General features: G+C 36.9%; 1 non-coding gene across 1 annotated transcript; it reads right to left on the bottom strand.

The window, feature by feature from the left end:
- Positions 1-14532: 14532 nt before the first annotated feature.
- LOC128291237 (small nucleolar RNA R71) lies at positions 14533-14639 on the bottom strand. Its single transcript, XR_008281013.1, has one exon. It is a non-coding gene; the product is annotated as a small nucleolar RNA R71 (small nucleolar RNA).
- Between the last annotated feature and the right edge of the window lie 416 nt (positions 14640-15055).

Raw genomic sequence — 15055 nt, 5'->3', positions numbered from 1 at the left:
GGACTAAATCGCATAAAGTTGAAAAGTCTTAATTTGATAGCTAAGGGTGCTAAATTGCCATGAAACTTAAATTGGGGGTCTTTAAAGGGTAAATAGACCCTTAGACTATAGCTTGGCCGGCCATGTGACAAAGAAAATCTAATAGTCAAAGTATTAGGTATTTGATGACATAATGTGTAATAAAATAAATACCCTAAAAGCCTAGCCATCATCTTTTTCCTCCGTCCTTTCTTCTTGACCAATAATATAAGCTATTAGAGGGGTTTTTGAAGCTTGAAATTTAAGCCATTTAGTCTCTCTACAAGTAAGTGATTTTGATGATTTTTCTTGATGATTTTTTCACTTTTAGAACCCTTGCAGCATGAGCTTTCAAATGAGGGGACTATTTTGCAAAATAGTTCTAGGGTTTTACCATGAGAGTTTTAATGTTGTTTTCTATAATTTTATGGAAGAAAATGAATCATGGTTGTGAAAAAAACAACTTTTGTGAAGAGATTTCTCATAAAGACCCCTAAAAAGGATCATTTTGCATAAGTTATAAAATAGGTGATAAATGTATGAAATATTGAGAATTTTGGACTGCTTCTAGTATAAAAAGTAATCAGCTAGGCTTAAGATATGGATAAATTTGATAAAAATTGATTTTCGGACCTAGGGGTAAAATAGTCATTTTGCAAAAGTATAGGGGCAAAATGGTCATTTTGCCCAATTACAAATTGTTGAGTACCTAGATAAATAAAATGATCAAATTTGTGAATTTTTATCATTATAGATCAAGAAGTGCAAAATTCGGGCCTAGACTGGGGGAAAGCAAAACGAGTGGTCTAAGTCAAGCTAGTCATCTACATTTTGTAATCCGAGGTAAGTTGTATGTAAATAATACAGCTAGATTGTTATTATATGTGATTGAATTGATATAGCATAAATTTCCTGTTTGTGGAAATGATTATGTATGATGAATATTTTAGATAGTAGAACTCTCGTTTGAACCTTAGGAAATAAATCAGATATTCGTGCCATGATATTCGGGTTATTTGTGTGCTAGTGTAAGACATGTTTGGGACATACATCGGCCACATTATGAGAGTCAGTGTAGGACCATGTTTGGGACATGGCATCGGTATTGAGACGATAACTAGTGTAAGACATGTCTAGGACATGCATCGACTATGAGATGTGTCAGTGTAAGACCATGTCTGGGATATGGCATCGGCACGGATATGTGAGAGCTAGTGTAAGACCATGTCTGCAACATGGCGTCGGCCTGGATTTCGATAGTCAGTGTAAGACCATGTCTGGGACATGGCATCGACTTGATGGATGAGCCAGTGTAAGACCATGTCTGAGACATGGCATCAGCATTATTCCCTATGCTTGAGGCTTAATCAATATCCGATAGCATTCCGAACGGTTCAACGGTGAGAGTTTCAATTCAAGTTAAATGAGAAAAGTATAACCATGTTGTGAGTGGTACAAGTACCTAATTGAAATGTATGAGATGTGATCTCAATATATTCTATGTGAATTCTATTGGATAGTGATGAGTAAGTTGTGCTTATGCCTACTTTTGTATTATGAGCATGATGATGAATGGTAAAATTGTTGTTTATTTATTTGCATGCAACTTACTAAGCTTTTTGCAACTTACTAAGCTTTATGATGAATGGTATTGTTGGTTTTATTATTTTGAATATGACTTGTATAGGGCTTAGAATTTTGAGTTTTGTGTTAATGTTAATTTGGCCAAATGTGTTAGCTTGGGATGAATCTCTTTATTTTGTATAAAGCCTTGGATAATTGTAAATGTTCATTGTTGATATGAAAATGATGATGTTTTCATGGATGAGTAAATTGCATGAATGAGATAATACCTTGTGTGGCTGATTAGACCTTGTATTGTTGTGTGGATTTGTCATGTTAAATGTTATGTAGGCTAGTGGAAGTATGGGTCGCAAAAAGGCTTGGTAAATAGCCTTATATTGTCCATACGGGTAGACACACAGGCGTGTGTCTAGGCTGTGTGTGACACACGGTCAGCCCCATGGGCGTGTTGTTCAGTCGTGTGTCCCCTGCACGTAAAATTTGTAAGTCAGTATGCATGGTAGTAAACAGACGGGTAGAGACACGGCCATGTGTCTCAGCCATGTGGAGGACACAACCTTTGGCCACAGGCATATACCTTGGCTGTGTGCCCTAAATTGGATGCTGACATTAGAAATAGAATGTTAAGGTTTTTAGGCACGGGCTAAGACACAGGCGTGTCATGGCCGTGTAAGGGACACAGGACATGGACACTGGCGTGTGCCAGGCTGTGTGAAAACCCTTCTAGGTTCGAATTGAAAAATAAATCTACACGGGCATGAGACATGGGCGTGTCCCTAGGTGCTTAGGTCGTGTGTGTCACATGGGCCATCAGCACAGCGATGTTATAATGACCACACGGGCATGTTGCCCTTCCATAGGGGCGTGTGCCCTGTTTCAAGAATCATCTTTATTAAGTTGGTTTAAGGACCTGAGTTGGTTCCAAGTGGTTTGTAATGAATGTTTGAGGCTTTGTAGGCCCGTATTAAGAAGATTAAACAAGGTTCAAAAAAGTTTTAAATTTGATCAAGTCTTGATGACTCGGAAATGATCGTGTGCATGTGTTAAAGTTTAGTAATTCCTTGTATGTCATCCGGGGATAGGGCATGGGTCTGGGATGTTACAAACATGCAATCATATCATGGATCATCAAATTATCGTAAAATAATTATTTTTATTTTGGATTTGTGACAGCCCTAATTTGGCCCTAGTCGGAAAGTGGTTTCGGGATCACAAAACCGAGTCACAAAAATAATTAGATGTTATATTTTGTGTTTAATATATGTGAAAGTGCATGCGTGAAAATTTCATGCTTTGATTTTTTCAATTGTATGTGAAAGTTATTAGAAAGGACTTATGTGTGAAACTTTGAAAATGTGATAGGCTAAATTGTAGTGGGTAAATAATGCATGGTGGAAAAAAATGTGGACTTGTATGTCAAATTTCCCACTTTAAAGGAAGTGGCCGGCCATGATGGTATGGGATACAAAATATATGCATTTTGTATTAATATTATAATGACTACATGGTTATATAATAGGAAATAAGTATTAAAAAATAAAAAGAAGAAGAAAAGGGTGAAAAGAACAAGGTTGTCCATCCTTGTTCTTGATAGCCAAAGTTAGAGAAAAAAAAAGGAGGAGAGAATTTTTAGTGGAATTTCTTTGTTCATTGGAAGGGTGAGGTGAGGGATAGCTTATTGCATGTTTGCTTTAGGGCTGATTTCCTCAAGAAACTTGCTAAGGAAAGGGAGAATGTAGTAGGAAGAAAGGGAAGGAGCTTGCACAAGGCTAGGCTCGGAATGGGATTCGACTGGTACGTTGCTATTCTTTTGGCTGGTAAGTGAAATGAAATAAAATTTGATGATTTTGGATTATTGAGTAAGTTGTTATAGCATGCAAACCCCATGCATGATTCTCGGTTTTCGGCTTGAGTTTATGAGATGAATAGTTGGGTTGTTGATGACCAAAATCATGTGTTTTGTGGTGAGCAAATATGAATTTTTGTTGCTGCCTTAATGTCCAAAATTTTGGGTTTTTATATTGTTCAAAAAGAATTATAACTGCTGATTTATTGTTCCAATGTAAGCAAATTTATGCTGTTCAAATATGAATTTTTATTGTTGTTTTATGACCTAAATTGATTATTTCCATGTTGTTGCTGTAAGGTACTTAAACCTTTACACTTTCGGTTTTATCTTTAAATTTACTAGCAAACATGATAAATTTTTGCATGAAGGAAATGGTTGTTGTTTCATGTTCTTTTGATGAAAAATGGAAGATAGGTGAAGTTATAGGTATGTGATGATTGATTTGTGATATGCATGTTTAAATAACATGCATGCAAGGTATGCGTGAAAGAGTGATTTGGAAATAAATCTGCTTGGGACAGCAGCAGTAACGTGGTTTTGGAAAATCACCATAAATTGTGGGAGATGAGTTAGAAGCATAATAAATTACGTAATTAAATCTTAATGTGTCTAGTTTCTTATAAAAGAAACCGTGTAAGCAAAAGAATTTCCGATAATGAGATATTTGAAGTGATGTGGGACAGGGTCAGAATGACTTCTAGATCCTCTGTTCTATCTTTATAAAATCATTATAAATTGTAAAAAAATTGGTAATAAGATGAAATTTATATTATTATACTCCTTAACGAGTATAGTTTCAAATGAAATAAACGAGAACATATTTTGAATTCTGTACAATGAGAAATTTGATTCGTAGTGAGGAGTGGTCAGATTAGTCAAACAATGAAACATGGGAAACTTTAAGAAACATCTGGTATTGATTGGGCAAACAAAAAATTCTTAAAATTTTATGGATGGAAGATATATGAGTCTATTTTCAGGGAAAATTAATGGAACTTGATTTGGAGTTTTGTAGCTCCAGTTATAAATGATTTAGTGACTGTTGCTCAGGAAGACAGCTTGCAGTGAAATTTTGATTATGTGGTAAACATTGACAAAAATTTGTTAATGAGTTGCTTATTGATTTCTTATAAGCTTACTATGATTAGTAGGTGTGAAAGTCAAATATATTATATATATATTATATTTTGAAAGTGATGCTTGAATAGTCGAATAATGACTAGTTTAAAATCTTTGAATTGAAGCTCAAGAGCATAGAGGGGCAAAATTCGGATAAGGGAAAAGAGAAAGTAATCGAATAGCCTTTGTAATCGTTCGGCAACATTCAACGTAAGTTCTTAAGTGTTTAAGCTTGATTCCTTTTTATATGCCTAAGAGTTAAATGAATATGGTAAAAGGAATGTAAATTTTATTTAGTTAATGTGCCGAATATGTAATGATTTAAGGCTATAAGCCGATTATGGCTAATATGCCTAAGTTGAATTTGATTTGGAAATTTGATACACTAAATGAGTGTTACAACGAATAAACTATGCCGTATATGTGCTGGTGGAGATATCACGATTTGTGATTATTGAATATCTAAAGGAAACCATGATGTGTATAAAATTATTATATTTAGTCCGTTGTGGTAGCCGAAGGTGGCTTGGTACTAAAGTGATTGAATGTGAACTTCGATGAGGTAAACTATTAAAAGTGTGGTGCTATAAGACTATGGGCTAATACGATATGTGGATTCGTTCTGTATAGTAAATTATTCAGGTACGAACAACCTAATTAAGTACATGTGAATTAAATGAATTTGATGATTGATGTGAATTGAACATATAAGAAATGGTTTCATGTTTATGTTCAACTATGAGACCTTGTGTTAAATCGACAATCGAATTCGTTCAAATACATTAAGTTGGTCAGGTATGCAATATGTACTTATGCATGTTAAATCGATTGGAATTGAATTACGAATGTGAGTTGAGAAGCATAGGTAAAAGTGCCTATATGTGAGTAAGGGTAAAACCATTGTAAATTATCGATAAGGACGGACTATGTGCGGAACCATCTTATAATTGCTAATTTGAAAGGTTGTGTACGAATCAGTGAGCAATATGAACATATTAGATGAATTGTGACCTTTTGGTTCTACTGGAATTAAGTTGTGCGATAAATAATTTAGGTATATGACTTATAGTCGAATGGTCACTATGGGTTAAGTTTGAATGGTGAAATGGATGTGTGATATTTATGTATGACTTTTGAATCGAAGTGTAAATGATGGTGTTCATATGGAGCTTATATTCGAATGTAGCAAATGACTACTAATATGATATATTGAATGAGATGTGTTAATATATGATTTAATATGCATGATATTTGATGTGTATCCGAGCTTAAAGACCCGCAGGCTATATGCTAGAATTATATCCGGGATAAATCCCGCAGGCCTAGTGCTGGTATTATATTTGGGCCTTCGTGCCTAGCAGGCTTTTTGCTGGTGATGTGTATTCAGGCCTTCGTGCCTAGCAGGCTATGATTCTGGTGGAATACTATTCGGGCCTTTGAGCCTAGCATGCTATAATGCCGGTGAGATACTATTCGGGCTTTCGATATCGGGCCTCGAGCCTAACAGGCAAAATTTCGGTGAATGAATAAAAGTCTAAGGTTAAGGTACCTCGTATTAGATTGACAAATGAATACATTCAATACATTAAATGAGCCAGGTACGCACTATGTACTCATATGTGAGTTCGATTTGAATGGAATCACAAGTGTATAATGTGATACATATGTGAATAAATGTTATAATTATATCTATGACCATGATACATTCGGTCAAGGTGTGAAAGTAAGTGAGAGCATTTGATTTATTTATGTTATATGAATTCAGATTAAATATTATAAGAATGCTGAATGTGCAGTATGTGCTTGTGTATATTCGGCCAAATGGTAATATATCTAGAAAATGGCCTTTTGAGAAATTGAATAATCAAAGTAATTGTGTTTGTTTGTTTGCATTGCTTAAAACTTACTAAGCTTATGAAAGCTTACTCCGTTGTTACATTCCTCTGTTTTATAGATTGTTGGCTCCAGTTACTTGCTCGGGTTGGAGTTCGCCGGAGATAATATCACACTGTTGAGCTCACGCTAATGGTGTAAGTAAATCCTAGTATTTCGAGTCTATGGCATGTATAGGGTTTTAATGTTTTGGACCTCATAAGCCCATATATGGGACAGATTGCATGTGAAAAGAAAAATTTTAAATTGATTGAAATTTTTTGACACGGTTTTTGTGTGATTGACTGAGTTTAAGTCTGGTAACACCTCGAACCCTGTTCCGGCGAGGGGTGTTACAGGATTTGTTGTCTTGAAACCACTATTCCCACTAGACCCTAATTTGGGATGTTACAACATCTCTCCCTTTTAGGGATTTTCATCACCAAAAATCTTACCGGTAAAAAGGTTTGGGTATTGTTTCCTCATGGCCTCCTCGAGATCCCATGTAGCCTCTTCAACCCCATGTCTTTGCCGTAACACTTTCACCAAGGCAATGCTTTTGTTTCTCAATTTTTTAACTTCTCATGCCAAAATCTTAACCGGTTCCTCATCATAAGTCATTTTTGGCCGAATCTCAACTTTTTTCGGTGAAATCGCATGTGAAGAATCTAATTGATAATGACCCAACATAGACACATGGAACACATCGTGAGTCTTTTCCAACTCAGATGGTAAAGCCAACAGATAGCCAACCGTCTCTATTCTCTTGATGATCTCATACGGTCCTATAAAACAAGTACTCAACTTGCCCTTCTTGCCAAATCTCAAAACCTTTTTCTGCGGAGACACTTTCAAAAATATCTTATCACCGGCTTGATATTCAATTTCTTTTTTATTCAAATCCATGTAGGATTTCTGTTTATCCGAAGCAGCTTTCAGAAAATCATGAATTACCTTCACCTTCTCTTTGATTTCTTTAACCAGATCAACTCCGTGAATCAGATTTTCTCTAAGCTCGGTCTAATACAACAGCATTCGGCACTTACGCCCCTAGAATGCCTCATAAGGTGCCATTTTCAATCTCGACTAATAAATGTTGTTGTAGGCAAACTCCACCATTGGTAAGTACTTTTTCCAACGACCTTGGAATTCCAATACACAACATCAAATCATGTCTTCCAAGATCTGAATTACTCGCTCAGACTGACCATCAGTCTGTGGATGAAAAACAGTGCTAAAATTCAGCTTTGTACCTAAAGCTTCTTGTAACTTTTTCCAAAACTGTGAAGTGAACTTCGGATCTTTATTCGATACAATCGACATAGGTACTCCATGAAGTCTAACAATTTCGCAAATGTACAATTCGACTAATTTATCAAGTGAGTAATCAGTATGAACTGGAATAAAATGAGTCAATTTAGTCAGTCTATCGAGAATAAACCATATGGCATCTCTTTTTCTCGGAGTTAATGGAAAACCTGTCACAAAGTCCATAGTAATCCGGTCCATTTTCACTTGGGAACCATGATGCTGAAGTAAACCTGAAGGTACTTGGTGTTCAGCCATTACTTGCTGACAGACTAAGCATTTTGATACAGGCTCTGAGATATCTCTTTTCATACCATTCCACCAATACATTTTCTTCAAGTCATTATACATTTTTGTACTGCGAGGGTGAACTGAAAAAAAATCGTTGTGTGCCTCATGTAAAATATTCTGAATTAATTTAGTGTCCTTCGAAACACAAATCCTACCACGGAATCTCAAACAACCATTGGAGTTACTCAGAAAATCCTGTCCTCTGCTAGACTCACACTGAAATCTCTTAGCTTGCAACTCTTTATCAACTCTCTAAGCATAAAAAATCTATTGAAGAAAAGTCAGTCTAACCCTCAACTAGGCTAGAATTGAACCATCATCGAACCAATTCAGTAGTGTATTCATAGCCCTAAAGGCAAACAATGACTTTCTACTCAAAGTATCAGCGACCATATTCACCTTACCCAGAAGATAATCAATCACAAGCTCATAATCTTTTGACAGTTCTAACCATCTTCATTGCCGCAAGTTGAAATCCTTTTGAGTCATCAAGTACTTAAGACTTTTGTGATCGATATAGACATGTCATTTTTCACCAAATAAATAATGTCACCAAATATTTAAAGCAAACACTATAGCGGCTAACTTTGAGTCATGTGTCGGATAGTTCTTCTTGTGAGGCTTCAATTGTCTTGAAGCGTAAGCTACGACTTTACCCTCTTGCATAAGTACACATCCCAAACCATTTAAGGAAGCATCACTAAAAATCACGAATTGTTTATGTGACTCGGGTTATACCAAAATCGGAGCCTCGGTCAATAATGCCTTTAATTCTCAAAACTATGCTGGCACTTTTCTGTCCATTCGAACTTGACATCATTCTGTAACAACCTCATCATCAGAGTAGCAATCATGGAGAATCCTTTAACAAACCGTCTGTAGTAACTAACCAAGCCTAGAAAGCTTCTAACCTCAGTTACATTTTTCGGTAGTTTCCATTCAACAGTAGCCGAGATCTTACTCGGGTCAACTTTAATACCATTACCCGAAATAATGTGGCCCAAGAATCCAACTTCTCGAAGCCAAAACTCACTTTTACTAAACTTAGCATACAACTGTTTGCCTCTCAAGGTTTGCAAAATAGTTCTCAAGTGTTCAACATGCTCGGATTCATCACAAGATTAAATCAATATGTCATCAATAAAAACAACAATAAATTTATCCAAGTACGGTCAAAAAATACGGTTCATTAAGTCCATAAATACGACAGGAGCATTCGTTAAACCAAAAGGCATGACAAGAAATTCATAGTGACCATACCTCGTCTGAAAATCAGCTTTTGGCACATCCGAGTCTTTCACTCTTAACTGGCAGTAACCGGACCTCAAGTCTATTTTAGAAAACTATGTCACTCCTTTCAACTAGTCAAATAAGTCATCAATCCTTATAAAGGATATTTATTCTAAATTGTTACCTTATTGAGTTGTCAATAATCTATACATAACCTCATAGATTTCTCTTTCTTTTTCACGAATAATACTGGAGCACCTCAAGACGAAAAGCTCAGTCTCACAAAACCCTTGTCAGTCAATTCTTGCAACTGTGACTTCAGTTTCTTCAATTCAATCATGGCCATTATATATGGAGCAATTGAGGTAGGTGCTATACCAGGGACTAGCTCAATACCAAACTCAACTTCCCTATTAGGAGGTAATTAGGGCAGCTCTTCCAGGAACACATCCAGATACTCACATACAACAGGCACTGATTCAATCTTCAATTCAAACTCTTTTTGTATTCAACACATAATCCAAATAAGCTCTGTATCCTTTTCTAATACATTTTGAGTAGACATCGAAGAAATCACTATTGGCAACTTAGCTGACTCATCTAATTCAACCCGGAGAATTTCACCATTTTCACATTTCAATTCAATAACTTTTTGTCTACAATTTACTATAGCCTCATGAAATGTCAACCAATCCATGCCCAAAATAACATTAGATTCATTGAAATTCTTACATACCTTATCAACTAAAACATGCTTGCCTAGCAGGTTTGACACTTTAGTCATATATTCCGTAGACTCAATAGGCATATTCATACTAGATACCAATTTCATGCACACATATGAATGAGTAGAACTAGGATCAATCAAGGTAATAACAGAAGTGTCATAGAGAGAAAAAGTACCCGTAATCATGTTTGGAGACGATGCGTCCTCATGCGCACGTATGGCATAGGATTTATTCGAAGCTCTAGCTTCAGATCTCACCGTTGTATCCCTTGTTACATTTTTACTACTAGCCCTATTACCGGCGTTTCTAGAGGGTCACCCCTTTGTAGTCATACTACCTAGCCTTGTACTCTGAAATTTTTCTTTCTCGACCATCTTAGGACATTCGTTCATATAGTGGTCTTGAGAACCACATTGGAAACAAGATCCATCACTCACTTTACACTTACCAAAAAGACCTGTACAACATTGTTGACACTCGGTTCTGGAAGCTCTATCATTATCCACACTAGCCACATACGATTTCTGCACGAATGCCCAGCTGAAACATAGGAATTGGAATACGTATCTCTAGATTTCTTAGACTAGGATGGGAGTGACTTGTGCATCAATCTTTTCCTTATATCTCTAGCCACATTTTCTCTTTTCCTTGGTTAGTTCTTCAGCTTTACAAGCCCCATCAACGAGCACAACAAATTCTTTTAGCTCAAGAATACCCACTAACACTCTAATGTTCTCATTAAGTCTGTCTTCAAACCTTCTAAACATTTTAGCCTCGAAGGATACACACTCTCGAGCACACTTATTGAGTCGTACAAACTCTCTTTCGTACTCAGTAACTGACATGTGACCTTGCTTCAAATCAAGAAATTCCTTATTCTTTTGATCGATGAATTACTCATTGATGTATTTCTTTCAGAACTCCTTTTGAAAGAATTTACATGTGACCTTTTCTTTCAGAACCACCGAAATTAGCATCTTCCACCAGTGATATGTTGTGTCTCTCAACAGCGAAATAGCACACTTCAAACATTCCTCAGGTGTGCATGATAGTTCATCAAATACTCAAATAGAATTCTCAAGCCAAAGTTCTGCTTTCTTGGGGTCATCATTAGCACTGGCCTTAAATTTCTCAGCCCCTTGCTTTCAAATTTTATCAACTAGGGTTCTATGAAATCTCATAAATTCCATACATTGGGGCACTTGGGGTACGGGTTGGGGATTTAGTGGGGGTGGGAGAGGTTGAGCGTTCGAGTTTGTTCGAACGAACTCTGTGTACCAAGCATCCATCATATGGAAAAAGGCTTCTCTACCTCCTTCTCCTCTACTAACAGTTGGGTCTACTATCAGACGACACTACTCTTTCAATGGGAGCAGGTACGTTACTTTTAACATCATCCGCCACTGCTTTGTCGGGATCCATTACTATATGAAAAACACAGTTTAAAATTGTCAAGATTTGTCACGCTATCATGATTTATGTATGGCATGTATAGCTGGACTCAAACACATGCTACGTAGTCTAAGAACTGACTAAACTGTAGCTCTGATACAACTAAATGTAACACCCCTTACCCATATTCGACGTCGGGACAGGGTTCGAGACATTACCAGACTTAAACTTGCTTCAAATATACAAAATCGAGATAAGAATTTTTTTCCAAATTTAAAACTTTTCATTTATAAGAAAAACGTCTCTTATATGGGCCTACGAGGCCCGAAACGTCCCTTAGAATAGTTTCAAACTAAGCCAAGAACTTCGAAAACTTTTGGGAAAACTTAGAAAATTTTCATACTTTGGAGAGTCACACGCCCCTGTGAGTAGGCCGTGTGGTCACACACACTCGTGTAGCTTGGGACATGCCCAAGTCCTCAGCCCGTAACTCTCTGGCTATGACATCATCAATTAAATAAGGTTACATGGCCAAGTCACATGCTCGTGTGCTTGGGCCGTGTAGTGAATTAAATTCCAAAAATCAAGTGCGGAATTCATACGGCCTGGGTAGACACTCATGTCCTAAGGTCATGTCCTTCACACGGCTAAGACACATGGCCGTGTATCTGCCCATGTGTTTACTGTTGGGCATTCTGTTTTGCTTAATTAGGGTGCAGGGGACACACGACCAGATCACACGCCCATAGGGTAGACCGTGTGTCACACACGGCCAAGACATATGCCCGTGTGTCTAGCCGTGTGGACAATTTCTAGGCTATTTTCCAAACCAATTGGCACCCTTAAACACTGACATGTTTATACTCACTTCACGGCATGCAACATGGCACATTTGGCTACTCAAGCATTCACATTCATGGTTAAATTATGACTTGGTAATATCAACATATTACCTATTTAAACTATAATGCTTTCATATGGCATTCCACACCAATTTCATATTTGTCTCTCATCTTTACTAAACTACTTTAAAGTTACCCACTTGCATCACTGCTAAATCGTAATTTATACATATTTTTACCACATGCTTAACACGTTTTATGGATGATTTTCCCTTAGAATTGGTGAATTCGATGCTCCTAATGCCTTAATTTCATGTTTTATACTTAGGAGAGCATAGGAGAGCGAAAGGAATGAGAAACAGGCCAAAAATAGAGAAAATGGGACAAAGTACGAATTCAACACGGCTTGGACCTCCTCACACGGGCAGACCACACGGTAATTTGACAGAATTGAATCATGACTCACACGGGTGGACCACATGGCCGTGCCTATTTAATAGGTTCAAGCACGGCCTGAAGTAATCGCACACAAGCATGTCACACGGGCGTGTCCCTATCGAGCCCAAGTTGAGTCCAATTCGAAAAAGGCTAATTTCGAGGGTTCTTAGGCATTCCAAAGCCTATAAATACACCCTAGAGGAGGAAGAAAAGGGGAGGCATAGGGAGGAAGGAAGGAATTACTCAAAGAAAGCCGATTGTTCCATCTCAGAAGCCGGATTCATCATCAAGACTGAAGATCTCCCCTCAATTTCCCTTCAGGAGTTTTGGGTTTTCTTTATGTTTTGTATTCTTTATTCTTTTGAGATGTTTTCCTTTTTAGTTATGAACTAAATCCCCTAAACACCTAAGGGGAATGAAACCTAAGACGAATCTTGTTATTATTTTTTGAATTGTATGATAAATATTTAGCTTGTTCTTAATTATGTGTTCTTAATTCTTGTTTTGATATCCTAGGATACTAAATCAAGATAAGCTCTTATTCAAAGGAGGAATAAACCCTGTCTAAGAGTACATTTGTCATAATTAAGCGGAGTTGATTGCCCGCCTAGAGATAGGGTGACAAGATTTTGCTAGATTAGGGTGAAAGCTAATAGGGGGATCCATAGATCAAGTTAATGCAACCCTAGAGTGTTAATTAGAGAAAAGTGTCAATTATTCAATCTAGGGATTAGATGTTATTAGTCTTGAATAGGGATAATAACATAACTTAAGGATCTCTACGGAACAAGGTGAATGAATAAATCGTCCGATTCGGAGCCAGAATAACAAGTCTAGGTTGATTTTGCCTTAGGTATTGTCTTAATTCAATCGTTTTCCAAAGTAATCCCCCAATTCTACTTTCTGTGAATTCTTAGTTTAGATAATTAGTTAAAACAAAACCCCCTTATTCTTAGGCTAGATAAAAAAAAGACAGTCATTGCTAGTACTTTTAGTTCCTTTGGGTTCAACAATCCGGTCTTGCTAAAACTATACTACTGTTCGATAGGTACACTTGCCTACATAGTGATAATAGTTAGTTTCAAGAATGATTAATTATAAGTATTTAAAACCTGTCACACGAAAATCGCAATCAAGTTTTTGGCGCCGTTCCCGGGGAACTAAGATATTAGGAACGCTCAATTTTTATTACTTTAGCCATTTATTTTTCTTACAATTTAATTTAATTTAATTTTTTTTATTATTTATTAATTTACTTTTTCTTTCTCTTGGCAGGTTTGTATAGTTTATGACTAGAAGAAACCCGTCAGGACCACTACTTTTTGACGAAGAAATCGATCGCACAGTTCGTAGAAACCAAAGAGAAATAAGGTGAAGCTTAAGATACACAGTGAACGAGCAAGAGGACGATACTCAACCCCCAACCAAAGAGATGGCTGAAAACCAAGACAATCAGCTACCTCTTGCAATTGTGGTTAATCAAAATCCTGCTCCACACACTATGTATGTTTATGCTAAACCTGCTTTAATAGGAACTGAATCAAGCATAGTTAGACCTGCTGTAGCTGCAAATACTTTTGAATAGAAACCTAACACAATTCAAATGATACAATAGTTTGTTCAATTTGATAGTTTGCAGGATAAAGATCCCAACACTCACTTAGCAAACTTTTTGGAATTATCCGATACATTTAAAATCAATGGCGTTTTTTATGATGCCATACGTTTTCGGTTGTTTCCCTTTTCATTGAGGAACAATGATAAACAGTGGTTGAACTCGTTACCACAAGGGTCAATCATTACTTGGGAACAAAGGACCGAAAAATTTCTATTAAAATATTTCACACCGGCTAAAACGGCCAAATTACGTAATGATATCTCTTCGTTTGTGCAGATGGACTTAGAAACTCTTTACGATGCATGGGAGAGATACAAGGACTTACTGAGAAGGTGCCCTCACCATGGGTTACCGCTTTTGCTATAGGTTCAAACGTTCCATAATGGCCTGAATCCTTTGACTCGGCAAATGGTTGACGCAACTGCTAGCGGAACCATCAATAATAGAACACCTGGAGATGCTTATGAGTTTATAGAGGAGATGTCACTGAATAACTATCAATGGCAAGTCATGAGGACAAAACCAACCAAAACAGCCGGTGTTTATAACGTCAATTCCGTCACCATGCTCTCTAATCAGGTAGAACTCTTGAATAAGAAAATTGATGGTTTTCTTAGTTCTTCACAGGTTCACCTAGTAATGCAGTGCGAAGCAAGTGGAGGTAGATCAAGCAACCAACCTTATGGCCACAACAAGGATAATGAGCAGTTAAATGACATGGGTAATAATCCTCGATCTCAAAACAATCTATATGGTAACACTTATA

The sequence above is a fragment of the Gossypium arboreum genome, chromosome 3 (assembly GCF_025698485.1).
Source record: "Gossypium arboreum isolate Shixiya-1 chromosome 3, ASM2569848v2, whole genome shotgun sequence".
NCBI classification, from domain to species: Eukaryota; Viridiplantae; Streptophyta; class Magnoliopsida; order Malvales; family Malvaceae; genus Gossypium; species Gossypium arboreum.
This window is presented reverse-complemented; position numbering and strand designations above follow the sequence as displayed.